This window comes from Ammospiza nelsoni, chromosome Z (genome assembly GCF_027579445.1).
Source record: "Ammospiza nelsoni isolate bAmmNel1 chromosome Z, bAmmNel1.pri, whole genome shotgun sequence".
In the NCBI taxonomy this organism is placed as follows: domain Eukaryota; kingdom Metazoa; phylum Chordata; class Aves; order Passeriformes; family Passerellidae; genus Ammospiza; species Ammospiza nelsoni.
This window is the reverse complement of record NC_080669.1, coordinates 4,180,459-4,191,910: the sequence shown is the minus strand read 5'-3', so window position 1 is coordinate 4,191,910 and position 11,452 is coordinate 4,180,459. Positions and strand designations below refer to the sequence as shown.

Below are 11,452 nucleotides of genomic sequence, written 5' to 3'. Positions count from 1 at the left end.
GGAAGCAGAGGCAGCTCCAGTGAAATCATTGACAATTAGCCCCAGCGCTGCTCGTCATCACCATGAAACAGCCAAGTTAAACTCTACCAGCTCTTCAGTTGGGTTTTGCCAGCTTTTTGTTCCACAGATTTTGTTTGGCTCTACCTTCAGATCAAATTCTATTCTATTCTGATCAAATATCTTCTCTTTCTTCCAAAGAAGATGCCTACTTTCCTCTTTTTTTTCCCCTTTCCATTCCCATGTGTTGTGGAGCAGTACATACATTCTGGAGAAAAAACCTTAAAGCTCATTTATTTTATTGCCATTGTGTATTTGCAGAAAAGGTATTTCACCTCTTTTTTTTTTTTTTTTAAAGCTCTCACATTTAGTAGTTTACAGTTTAGCAAAAAATAGTCATGTATTATATGTATTTTGACTACAGTGGAATTACAGGGACAATCATAACATTCCTTGGATCTGACTGTTCATAAAATCACAAGTCTGCAAATCAACTCTATAAAAGCCATTAGCACAACATCTTGTGCAATCCTGCAAGGATTTCAAGGAATATGCAAAGAGACTGAAACCTGTATCCGAGCTTTTTGAGTACATCTGTGATGACTTTAAGATCACAATCCCATACATGGCAGTGCATGTTTTTTGAGTGCCTCACCACACTTCCTCAGGAGCATTTCCTCACAAAGTGACAGGAGAGAAAGGGGAAGGCTCCATGATTTTCCCCAGCTCCATGAGGTCTGTGGAGATTTCCCCTTTTCTCACAGAGCACATGGTCTCTACCAGATATTCAGTGCAGGCCCCATTCACCTCACACCCCAGAGGTTCATTTTGCCCGTCAGGTATCAGGTCTGTATGCAAATATTAATTACCATTCAAGTCCAAGCACGTTAAAAGATAGATTTGCACCCAAGAAGTTCCTCCTCAAGTCAGGGAATATTAGATATGTTCCTTTCTTTGGCTGTGGTTCTCATTTCCTGGTGTTTACTGGAAGTTTATGTGATTTACGTGGTGATGTGAAAACAGATCATCATCAGAGGTCATCTGCTGCTGGAAGTGCCTTTTAAAATACATTTTGACAGCCAGATTGTACCCAAGAACAGAGTTAGTTTTGCACCACAAAAGAGAGTCATCTAGACTGAAAAAAATGTGAGGAAATTTACACTTACCAATGTTACTGTGTTCTGAAATGGATAAAATCAGTTTCATTTAACTAAGGCTCCCATGATTCCTATTAAGAAGGGAGGAAGAAAAAATATCGTAATAAAGGTTAACAGCCACAAAACCTGTTTTTATTCTTCTCCAAACCCACAGCACTTATCACCTCCATCAAGTGAGAGACTCAAGCAACTCCTGTTTTCCCCTGTGGGTAGAAAAAGCCTCTGCGAGCTCTCCCCACCACAGGGCTGACCCACACGCGGGGAGAAGGATTTCCCAAGCACTTGGGGTAGGAGTTTTGAGATACAAGGGTTTCCCAAGAGGCTGGGATCATAGGTCTGTTGATCAATAGGGCACACCTGATAGCAGCTTTTGAAAACTTCCTCCTGAGATAATTCCTGTGACGTCTGTTCTGATCCTGCCACGGCTGCAGCTGGGATTGCAGGGCAATCCACAGCCGGGACATTAAAGCAGGCTTTGTTTTGTGTGTCAGGGCAGATAGCCTTATCTCTGCACAAAACTAACTCTGATAAAACTGAGGTGGGTGATGGATACAGATGTCTTCACTTCTAAACCATTTAAAAGCCTTTTTTTTTTTTTTTTTTTTTTTTTTTTTTTTTTTTTTTTTTACCCCAGAGGCAGATCTCAGCAATCTTCTTTTCTTACCAAAGATATGCACTCCCTCTGTGTGTGCAATCCCTTTTCCAGGGGTTAATCAGGAACCACAGGGCTGCAGTTCAGATCCTAAGTGGGTCATTGACAAAGTGAATGCCTCGAGAATGCACTTCCCCTTTGTTGGGAAAGCCTCAGCTGCCCTGATGTGCAGGGAGGTGTTTTCTCCATTTGGGGAAAGAAGAGGGAAAAAAAGACAAAGACAAAGGGAAAGACTGAATGAGAAAAATGAATAGAGGAAAAGAGAAAAGGAAAGAAGGTGAAAAGGCGAAAATAGGAAAGGAAAGATGAAAAGGAAGAGGGGAAAGGAAAGGAAAGGAAAGGAAAGGAAAGGAAAGGAAAGGAAAGGAAAGGAAAGGAAAGGAAAGGAAAGGAAAGGAAAGGAAAGGAAAGGAAAGGAAAGGAAAGGAAAGGAAAGGAAAGGAAAGGAAAGGAAAGGAAAGGAAAGGAAAGGAAAGGAAAGGAAAGGAAAGGAAAGGAAAGGAAAGGAAAAAGGAAAGGAAAGGAAAGGAAAGGAAAGGAAAGGAAAGGAAAGGAAAGGAAAGGAAAGGAAAGGAAAGGAAAGGAAAGGAAAGGAAAGGAAAGGAAAGGAAAGGAAAGGAAAGGAAAGGAAAGGAAAGGAAAGGAAAGGAAAGGAAAGGAAAGGAAAGGAAAGGAAAGGGAGCCCAAGAGAAATTGTCAAAATATTGTTAAACTGCTTTCTGAAAGGACAAGCAAGCTCAACAACAAGACGGAGTTATATCTGGCACTCAATAGCTGAAACACCAGTAACAATTTTACAGTGGTCATTTTTTCCCCTGAGACATCTGCATGGTCAGATAGATTCTTCTTCCCTCCCAGAACAGGATTTACTAACAGACAAGTGCAGTCTGGCTCTGGGGCAATGTCCTGCAGGGCAATAAATATCAAGGCAGTGTTGCCCCCGTGGTGTGATCCCCCCTGTGCCATCCCCAGACTGCTCCTCCTCCTCAGCCACTCTGATAGAGTGCTTTCACAGGGCTTTTGGTGCTATAGGAACTCCCCTCTCAGACCACATGAGACATTTTAAAACATACAATATTGTCAGACACATGGAAGTCACCGTAAAGCAGACTTCCATGCCTCCATCCACTGGTAAAGCTGAATTTTATAGCAGGCTTTTACTTCCACTAATAGGAGACCTGCAAGGAAAGGCTTTCTCCCTCCTGGCTGCACTTTTTTGGGCACAAGGTGGAAGCTGTTCCCTGAGATGTGATGGGAACAGGCTCACTGATAGCCTTGGATGTGCGAGCCAGACTTCTGTGTTCCATTACTACTGCAAGCCATTACCACTTTTCAGCTTTGAGGAATGCCCCTTCCTTTTATTTTTAACAGAAGTAACTCCCAAACACAATAAAACAACATATGCAAACTCTCCAGTCCTGCCTGTTGCCCCTTCCTACTTATTTCTTCTTTTTGCTGGATGCCTACAGAATGCTTTGCTTCTGCTTGTAAACTTTCGGGAATTTGTTTTCTCTGTTTTCTTTTTCTTTTGAGGAAATGTTTTGTGTTTTAGACGCTGGACACCATATTTTTATGTGAAAAGAAGATATTTCTTATAGATTACATCAATGAGGCCTTAAAAAGGATGTTTCCCGTCCTCTTTCCTCCCCTTCTGCACTTGAAGAAGCTCAGATGTCAAGACCAGAAAAACAGTGTGATAAAGAAAGGGAGCAAAGGACGCACATGTGTGGAGCAGCACCTGTAATTCTGAGCAAGAATTCTTCTGGCTAATTGTGCCAAGGTGGGCTGTCACCCTTATCGGATGCAGAAATACCTGCACCAGGTATTTCTGGAAAATCAGATCATTAGGAAGGAAAAATATATTATAAAATATATTTGGTAGACAAGGTGAAGGACCCACAGGCATTTATCAGGTGCTGGCAATACCTGATGGCAGATGGTTTAACTGAGGCTTTACTATCCAGTAGAATTATGATAATGCCTCCAGGTTTCTTGTTAGGAAGCCACAGTGAGGTGTCATAAAAGGTACTGGAAGGCTCCCTATTTTCCACACCAAGAAATCAGGAGGAGTGTGTCATATTCTAAGTATTCCACTTTGACAGAACAATTACTGTAGACGCACCACACTGGTTCTTTTCCTTCTCTCTTCACTGAAAGCACCATGTAATTTGCTATTTGATTCATAATGTGAAATACAAGGCTGTGTTCCATGTCAGGTACATACAGGCAACGTGTGTATTTGTGATTGCGATATGTGTGGAGACCAACAATGGGACAGTTGCAAATTCTAATAATAACTGAGGAAAATAAAGCATGGAAAAAGGCCTTTGAACCTATCCTTTGTTTGCAATTAACCCTGGTTGATTTAGGAGCATTGGAATTAAAGCATTAAAGATGTTGCTTTTTGCCTGCATTTAATGCATAAAGAGTTCTGCAACAATAACCTTTTGAAGTATAATTTTAGAATATTGCTTGTATCCTTGAAACCATAGCTTTGGAATATATATAAAGGAAACATGCTTATCTCACACCTTAATAAAGCAGAGAAAAGCAGCTTGAGAAAGGAAGATGAACATCAACTCAAGGATTTATGGTTTCAACCAAGGGAAGCTGGACATCAGTGTTATGAGATTTATAGTCCCTGCAATTAAAAGGTGGACCCACATCAGGAGAGCTGAACCTCCCCAGATTGGATTCTTCTTTCTTCTTTCAGAAACCGAACCACCACCACCTGGGGATACTCCTTTTGGGATACATCCTGAGAAAAACTAAATCACAGCAGTGTATAGAATTGTGACGTAAAAATTGGGAAACTGATAAACGAGTAAAAACTGGGAATAGAAACTGCTGAGAAAGCTGATGAGTACCCCTATAAATACCTGTGAGCCTCAACTATCGGTGTGCAGTGGGAGGGAAACCTTCCCCCACTGTACCCTGCGCTGCATTGCTCATACTTTACCATATTAATTAATAAACTGATTGCTGCTGGAATATTGGCCTAGTCAAGCTTCTCATTCATAACAATAACTGCAGGGATTTCTCAGGTTTCTTCAGCCTCTTTCAGTGAGGAGAGTGCTGCCTCTACCCCCTGGAGCTGAGCACAAGGAAGGAGGGATAGGAATCCATGTGGGAAGGGGGGAGACCTGCCATGGATTTGTGAGGTGGATTTTTCCTCGTAATTTGGTCACAGCAGCCTCTGGCGGTTTTTAGGGAATAGCAGTTTGCTGTGGAAGCACTTGCGTTAGTACAATCAGCATCAACTCCCAGCTGGAAAATGTACTTAAATACAAAACTGCTTTCCAAGCCTAGAAAATTACCTCTTTTCTCCCCTCACACCCAAGTTTACTATAAAATAAAAATATCTTCCCCAAACTATAGTTTTTATTTCCTTTTTGTGCTGGGGATTTGCTTCAGGTAATGTCTTGTTCAGAACACAGTAAAAACAAGGGGCTGCAACAGAAAGTGAGGGCACATCTGGCCCCTGCTTTGAAGGTTTTGCCAACCAAATAGTGAAGGCATGTGCAAAAAAAAAGTGACATTATCCCAATTTTATAGATTAGAAACCAAGATGTAGAAAGATTTTTTTCCCCAATATTAGCAAGGAGCGGGGGTGAGTGGGGATGTAATTCATGACCCATGGGGGGAAAAAAGTATATATATATGTATGTATATGTACATATATGTATATATCTATATATGTGTGTATATGTATATATATTATATATATATGCATATATATAATATATATCTATATGTGTATATATATTTTTTATATATATGTATGTGTGTATATATATGTGTATATATATTCCTTCCCAATATTAGCAAGGAACAGGGGTAAGGGGGGAGGTAATTCATAACTTATGGGGAAAAAAATATATTAAAATGTATGTATATGTACATATATGTATATATTTCTATATGTGTATATATGTATATATATATATTTTATATATACATATATATGCATATATATAATATATATCTATATGTGTATATATATGTGTATATATATTCTTTCCCAATATTAGCAAGGAACAGGGGTGAGTGGGATGTAATTCATGACCTAAGGGGGTAAAAATTATATATATATATAGATATATATAGATAGATATATACAGATATATATAGATATATATAGATATATATAGATATAGATGCATATGAATGTATATGTATATATTTATATCTATATATGTGTATATATATTATATATGTGTGTATATATATTATATATATGTACATATATATATTATATATGTATGTATGTATGTATCTATGTACGTATCTATGTATCTATGTTTTTTTTTTTCTTTCCCAGTATTAGCAAGGAATAGGGGTGAGTGGGGATGTAATTCATGACCTATGGGGGGGAAAATTATAGATATATATATATGGATGTACATATATATGTGTATATATATGTGTGTATATGTATATATATATATATATATATATATATATATATGCACCAGACTCAGTCTTCTGTTTCAGCTTTTTCTTTTTTTAATCCAATCTTGCACCTCAGAAAGGAAGTAAAATAATCCTGATTATGAGCACAAAAGTGGTGGGCAAAACCCCGCCAACTATTTCCCTGCTGCATTCTGCATTTTTAAAAACATTATATGCACATGTTTTAAAAACATTTTTAAAAACATTATATCCACGTCTCAGGCCTTATAATTCCGAGGGGTGGTGGGAGGAAGGGGGAAAAAACAGGACCGTGCTGAACAGTTGTGTGCTATGAGAAAAATTCACAGTGCATGAGCTCTCCCTAGTGGGATCACAAATCTCTGCAGCAAAAACAAAAAATTCTGCTTGCACTGGGTTTGCTCCATTACTTCCCTCCACTGTGCATCCACAGGGGTCATTTCCTGACAATTAACTATTTGCAAGGAGAACTAATGATTCAATGAAGAAAATTAATTTTGAGAGTCTTTCTGTGACCCTCTTGGACAAAATCAGAGGGTTTTTTTGGGAGGGGTCGGGTTTAGTTTTGGGGTTTTTGTGGTGTTTGGTTTGGTTTGGTTTTTTGGTTTCATTTTTGGGGTTTTGGGGTTTTTTTTTCATTGGTTGGTTGGCTTTTTGGTGGTTTTCTTGTTATTGTTGTTAGTTGGTTTGGGTTTGGGTATTTTTTTTTTTTCTTTTTGGTTGTTTTTTGTTTGGAGGGGCTTTTTTGGTTGTTTGGGGTTTATTTTCTTTTTTTTTTTAATTTTTCATGTTTTTTCCCTTCTGTTCAGTAGGAAATTCAAATTCATGTGCTCTTGCAGTCTATCAACACTACTCATTTTAAATTTTTACAATTTTTGTTCACATGAAACAAACACCTTGTGAAGCAGAAACCCCCTTGCTCCAGTACACAACCTTACAGTAAATAGCAATAATACAGAGAATAAAAAGCTCTTTTATAATATCAATAATAGGGGAATAGAAGCTCTTTTCCAGCACTCTGCATCCAGGAGTTGAAAAAGACAATGGTTGGAACTGACCATGATTTTAGATGAAGGATTATCCACATAAAGCAACGCAGAGACAAATGAACAAACCCCTTGCCTCTCACTAAAAACCTTCCTGGTTTTTTGGAACTGTGCTTTATTGGTGGCTCTGCAGAGAGCATGGTTATCCCTTTCTAAAACCACAATTATGCATTTTTGGGGGATGTATTTCCTTCCAGAGGATGAAAATCGAGAGCTGCCAATTTAAGGCACACATTAAAATTAAAAAAATTAAAATTAAAATTTCATTTAAAATGCACATTAAAATTAAAAACAAGACACATGCATTAAGCACAGCAGAGGATGAGCTGATGATGAAAGGGGCATTTCTCCATCTCCTGGAATCATCCAGGAAATTCAGGATGCTGTCCCAGAGGAAGCTGTTGAGAGGAGCTGCACAGAATTCCCTGGGCTTTATCCTGGATGAGTTAATGCTCTCTCTGGCTTTAAACCCCTGAATGTGTGGATTACAAAACCATATAAAAATTGGGAGAGATTTATTCCTAAAAGTTATTTATTGCACCAGTGTGCTGAAACAGCACAACATTTGCTCTCCCAAAAATGAAAAATAGTTTTAGTAACCACATCTAAACATGGGGGGTTTGGTTGATTTTCTCTGTAATTGGATTAAATTGTATTTTTTTGAGATCAGGCCTGGACTTTTTGTGGACAAATTTTCAAAACTATGAAGACACTTATTTTCTAAAATGTACTGAAATCGGATGCTTCAGGTAACAAACCTATGGCTATCTGTTTCTTAAATAATCACCCCTTTTATATGGTAGCATTGTATTTACCATAAACCTTCAATTTAAATAATTAATCTGCTACTGCATTAAGTTACTTGAAGAAAAGTTTGAATTTTACTGAATGAGTATCTGCATTTTTTTCCTTCTTTTCATCCCCACTGAAATCTCTTCAGTCATTTAAAAACAGCATATGCACACAAAGCAATCAAAAAATAAAAAGTTATCAGTTTCCAAATATATTTCCTTATAAAATCAAATTCTACATCAACTCAGTGAAAATCAAGGTCCAGTCAAGCACTTTATCCTTTATGGTCAGGGGAAACTGTCCAATTGACTTGAAAGAATTTTGAAGGAAGTGCTGGCTTTAAATTAAATTATTATCTTCTTTGGTATCACTGTGGCCTGGAGAAGAACTTTTAGATATTTTCTTTGAGAGCGAACCAAAATTTTCCAAGGCCTGAAAAACTGCATGTGACATGATGTTCAGCTCAACACCTTATTACATATTTCACTCTCCTCCTAAGTGGTGCGCTGATTTAGAAATAAATCCTCAGCTTCACCTTCAGCTGCTTCTCTACCCTAAATTTTCCTCTTTCTTTTATGAGTAATAACAGTGGTAAAAGGATCCTTTTGTTATCATTCCTTCCTATTCTATTCTTAGCTAGCCTTCTGATGAAATCCTTTCTTCTATTCTTTTATTATAGTTTTAATGTAATATATATCATAAAATAATAAATCAGCCTTCTGAAATAACGGAGTCAGATCCTCGTCTCTTCCCTCATCCTTGGACCCCTGTGAACACCGTCACAGAAAACATGTTTAAAAGGCACAAAATTTTGCTCTATCTGCTGTAAATAACAAATCTGTGAACTGCAATTTGGGATGGCTCATAAGAAGTACTGACACCAAAAATTCAAAAGGACATTTGTGCATCATTACAAAGACAGGAGATTCTCCTTTGGGGAAGAAACAACTCATGTATTTTGAGGGGAAGTGGGTTTTTTTCCTTCTTTAGTTCATATATGGCATATAACCCCTTTGGCAGAAGGTACAGGATTTATTATTAGGTATTTTGTGAAATATTATTAGGTATTTTATACAATATTATTAGGTATTTTATAAACTATTAGGTGTTTTAACTCCTGTGGGTGCAGAAGAGGGAGGAAAAGATGAAGAAAGCCTTTGGACATCCTGACTTTGCTGTGTGTTTCTTTCCAATGCCTTCCTACCAGATAAAAAGTCACAACCGGTAAAAATATCTTACACCTTCATATAATAAAATAATAAATATATAGTAAATAATAATAAAATATCACCCACACCTTGACTCATTCTAACCAGCTGCTGTGCCAATGGCACAGGAATTTGGCAGAAAATAATTCCCCCTTGCTTTCCAGCTGGTCCTCAGAGGGGCTGGGTATGGCTGGGCTTAATTTCTGATTATAAACAGCTTGGCACACACAGAGTCTGGTCATACCCACTGAGAGCTGTCACAGGCAGAAATTCACAAATACAGTGAATTTATGGTGGTTTGCCAATGTAATCCCATAGATCTGGCTGAGTTCAATCAGTGTTTGCATGATCAGGATCCACGAACAATGCAGGTTATTGAGGTGATAGGAAAGCAGCTACAGGATAAATGCATTTACTGCAGAGTGTTGATATCCATGATGACAGAAAATACAGTGACAGGAATCTGTTTGTGACACGTGGACAGACAGAAACATCATATAATAACATAAATGGATATTCCTGAGAGTGCTCCAAGGCAGCTGGAGGTGCCAAGCTCACCTGAAGGTGTCCTTTTCTTGTTGTATCAAAAGAAAAAAACATTTGCAGCAGTATTAAAATGCAAAGGTTTCTACGTTTCTGCATCCCACCATTTCATTAAAATATTAAATTTCCACCATTTTTGTAAGTGTAACAAATTATCATATCTAACACATACTTTCCAATTAGAAGAGGAGTTGTTTAGGTAATTTTTCCCCCAAAAAACTGCCCCATTGGAGTTGGTCCAAAGCTTCTTTGCCACACTTCTTATTATGTCTCCTTGTAGGTGCTCTACTCAAAAATAAGGCTAAACAGTATTTCAGGAACGTGTTAGAAAGTTAGATTATTCGTCTAAAATCTAAGAGAAAGGGCAGAAAAAAATACCAGGAGCTACATAACCACATACAGAAGTCCTAAAAGTCACAAATATATCAAAAATACATTAAAAAAAGCAAAAAATCTTTAGGCATCACCTTCAAGAGAAGAGGAGAGATGCAACACAGCCCATTGGCTGACTCCAAGCAGGCAGAGGCTCCCACTGTCACCTCCTTGCAAAAAACCCATTTTAAAAAGTCCACGTTTCACAGGAAATGGAGACCAATTTTTTTCCTCTTATATTGCCATAAGTGAAGCACGCCCGCACAGAGGGGTTGAAATGTGTGCTGTACTCGCTGAAGGCTTGCACTGGGGAAGAAATAAAGAAAAAAAAAAAAAAACAAAAAAAAAACAAAAACAAAACCAAACACAAAAACAAAAACAAAAACAAACAAAAAACCCACAAAAATAAAACAACAAAAAAAAAACCAACACCAAAACCAAAGCAAAAAAAAAAAAAAAAAAAAAAAAAAAACAGCAGAAAATAATCCAGAGTCTGGATTTATGGGACCACAGCAGAAGGAACTGCCTGCACATTTAACATATGTAAAAGCAATTTTTCAGCTGGAGGAGCCTGGCAGGGGACAGGGGATCATTTCTGATGCACAACATAGTGGAAAAGAACGTCTCAGATGCTGGAGCAGGACCATGCAGCCCAGGGACAGCTGGTGGGATGGGCATTCCTGCCCCTGTGTGCGTGCACACATCCCACATGCCCACACCTGCACGTGTTAGGCTGATTTGAATTACACAAAACGGAATATATGCTTGCCTTTCCTGTTAATTTTTGAGCCTGTGCTGTCTTTCTCGGGACTGGCAGGGCAAAATAAATGTTGAAGTGTAATCTTGAATAAGAAAAATGCCTGAGAAAGCAAAACTCACTATCATGATTCATGGGGAAAAGGGTCACTAAAGAATGCTATGCTAGGAGAAGGAAAAAATGGACATCAGAGGTAGAGAGGAAACATATTTTTGGCACAAATCTGTTTTCCTTCTCTTCAGTCCCCCCTTCCCATCCTTTTTTCAACACCTCAGTTTTAATTTTCACCCTGTGTGTAGCCCATGAATCAGCTGAAATGGAACAATGCATTTTGTTTTCTCTCCTCCTCCCCATTCATTAATAAATGTCATCCTTCACTTTTTTTTTAATGGGGTACTTTTTTTATACTTTCCAATTAATTATACGTGAGATTCTTGTAAAGGTCAAAATTCGCTTGAGGGCTAAAAATTTATAATTGAAATAAAACTAAAAATTAG

General features: G+C 38.0%; 1 long non-coding RNA gene across 1 annotated transcript; it reads right to left on the bottom strand.

Annotated features, from left to right (window-relative positions):
• Positions 1 to 342: 342 nt before the first annotated feature.
• Positions 343 to 1,448, bottom strand: LOC132086231 (uncharacterized). Its single transcript, XR_009420390.1, has 3 exons — positions 1,319 to 1,448; positions 1,164 to 1,225; positions 343 to 1,054 (listed from the first exon to the last, which is right to left on the bottom strand). It is a non-coding gene; the product is annotated as an uncharacterized LOC132086231 (long non-coding RNA).
• Between the last annotated feature and the right edge of the window lie 10,004 nt (positions 1,449 to 11,452).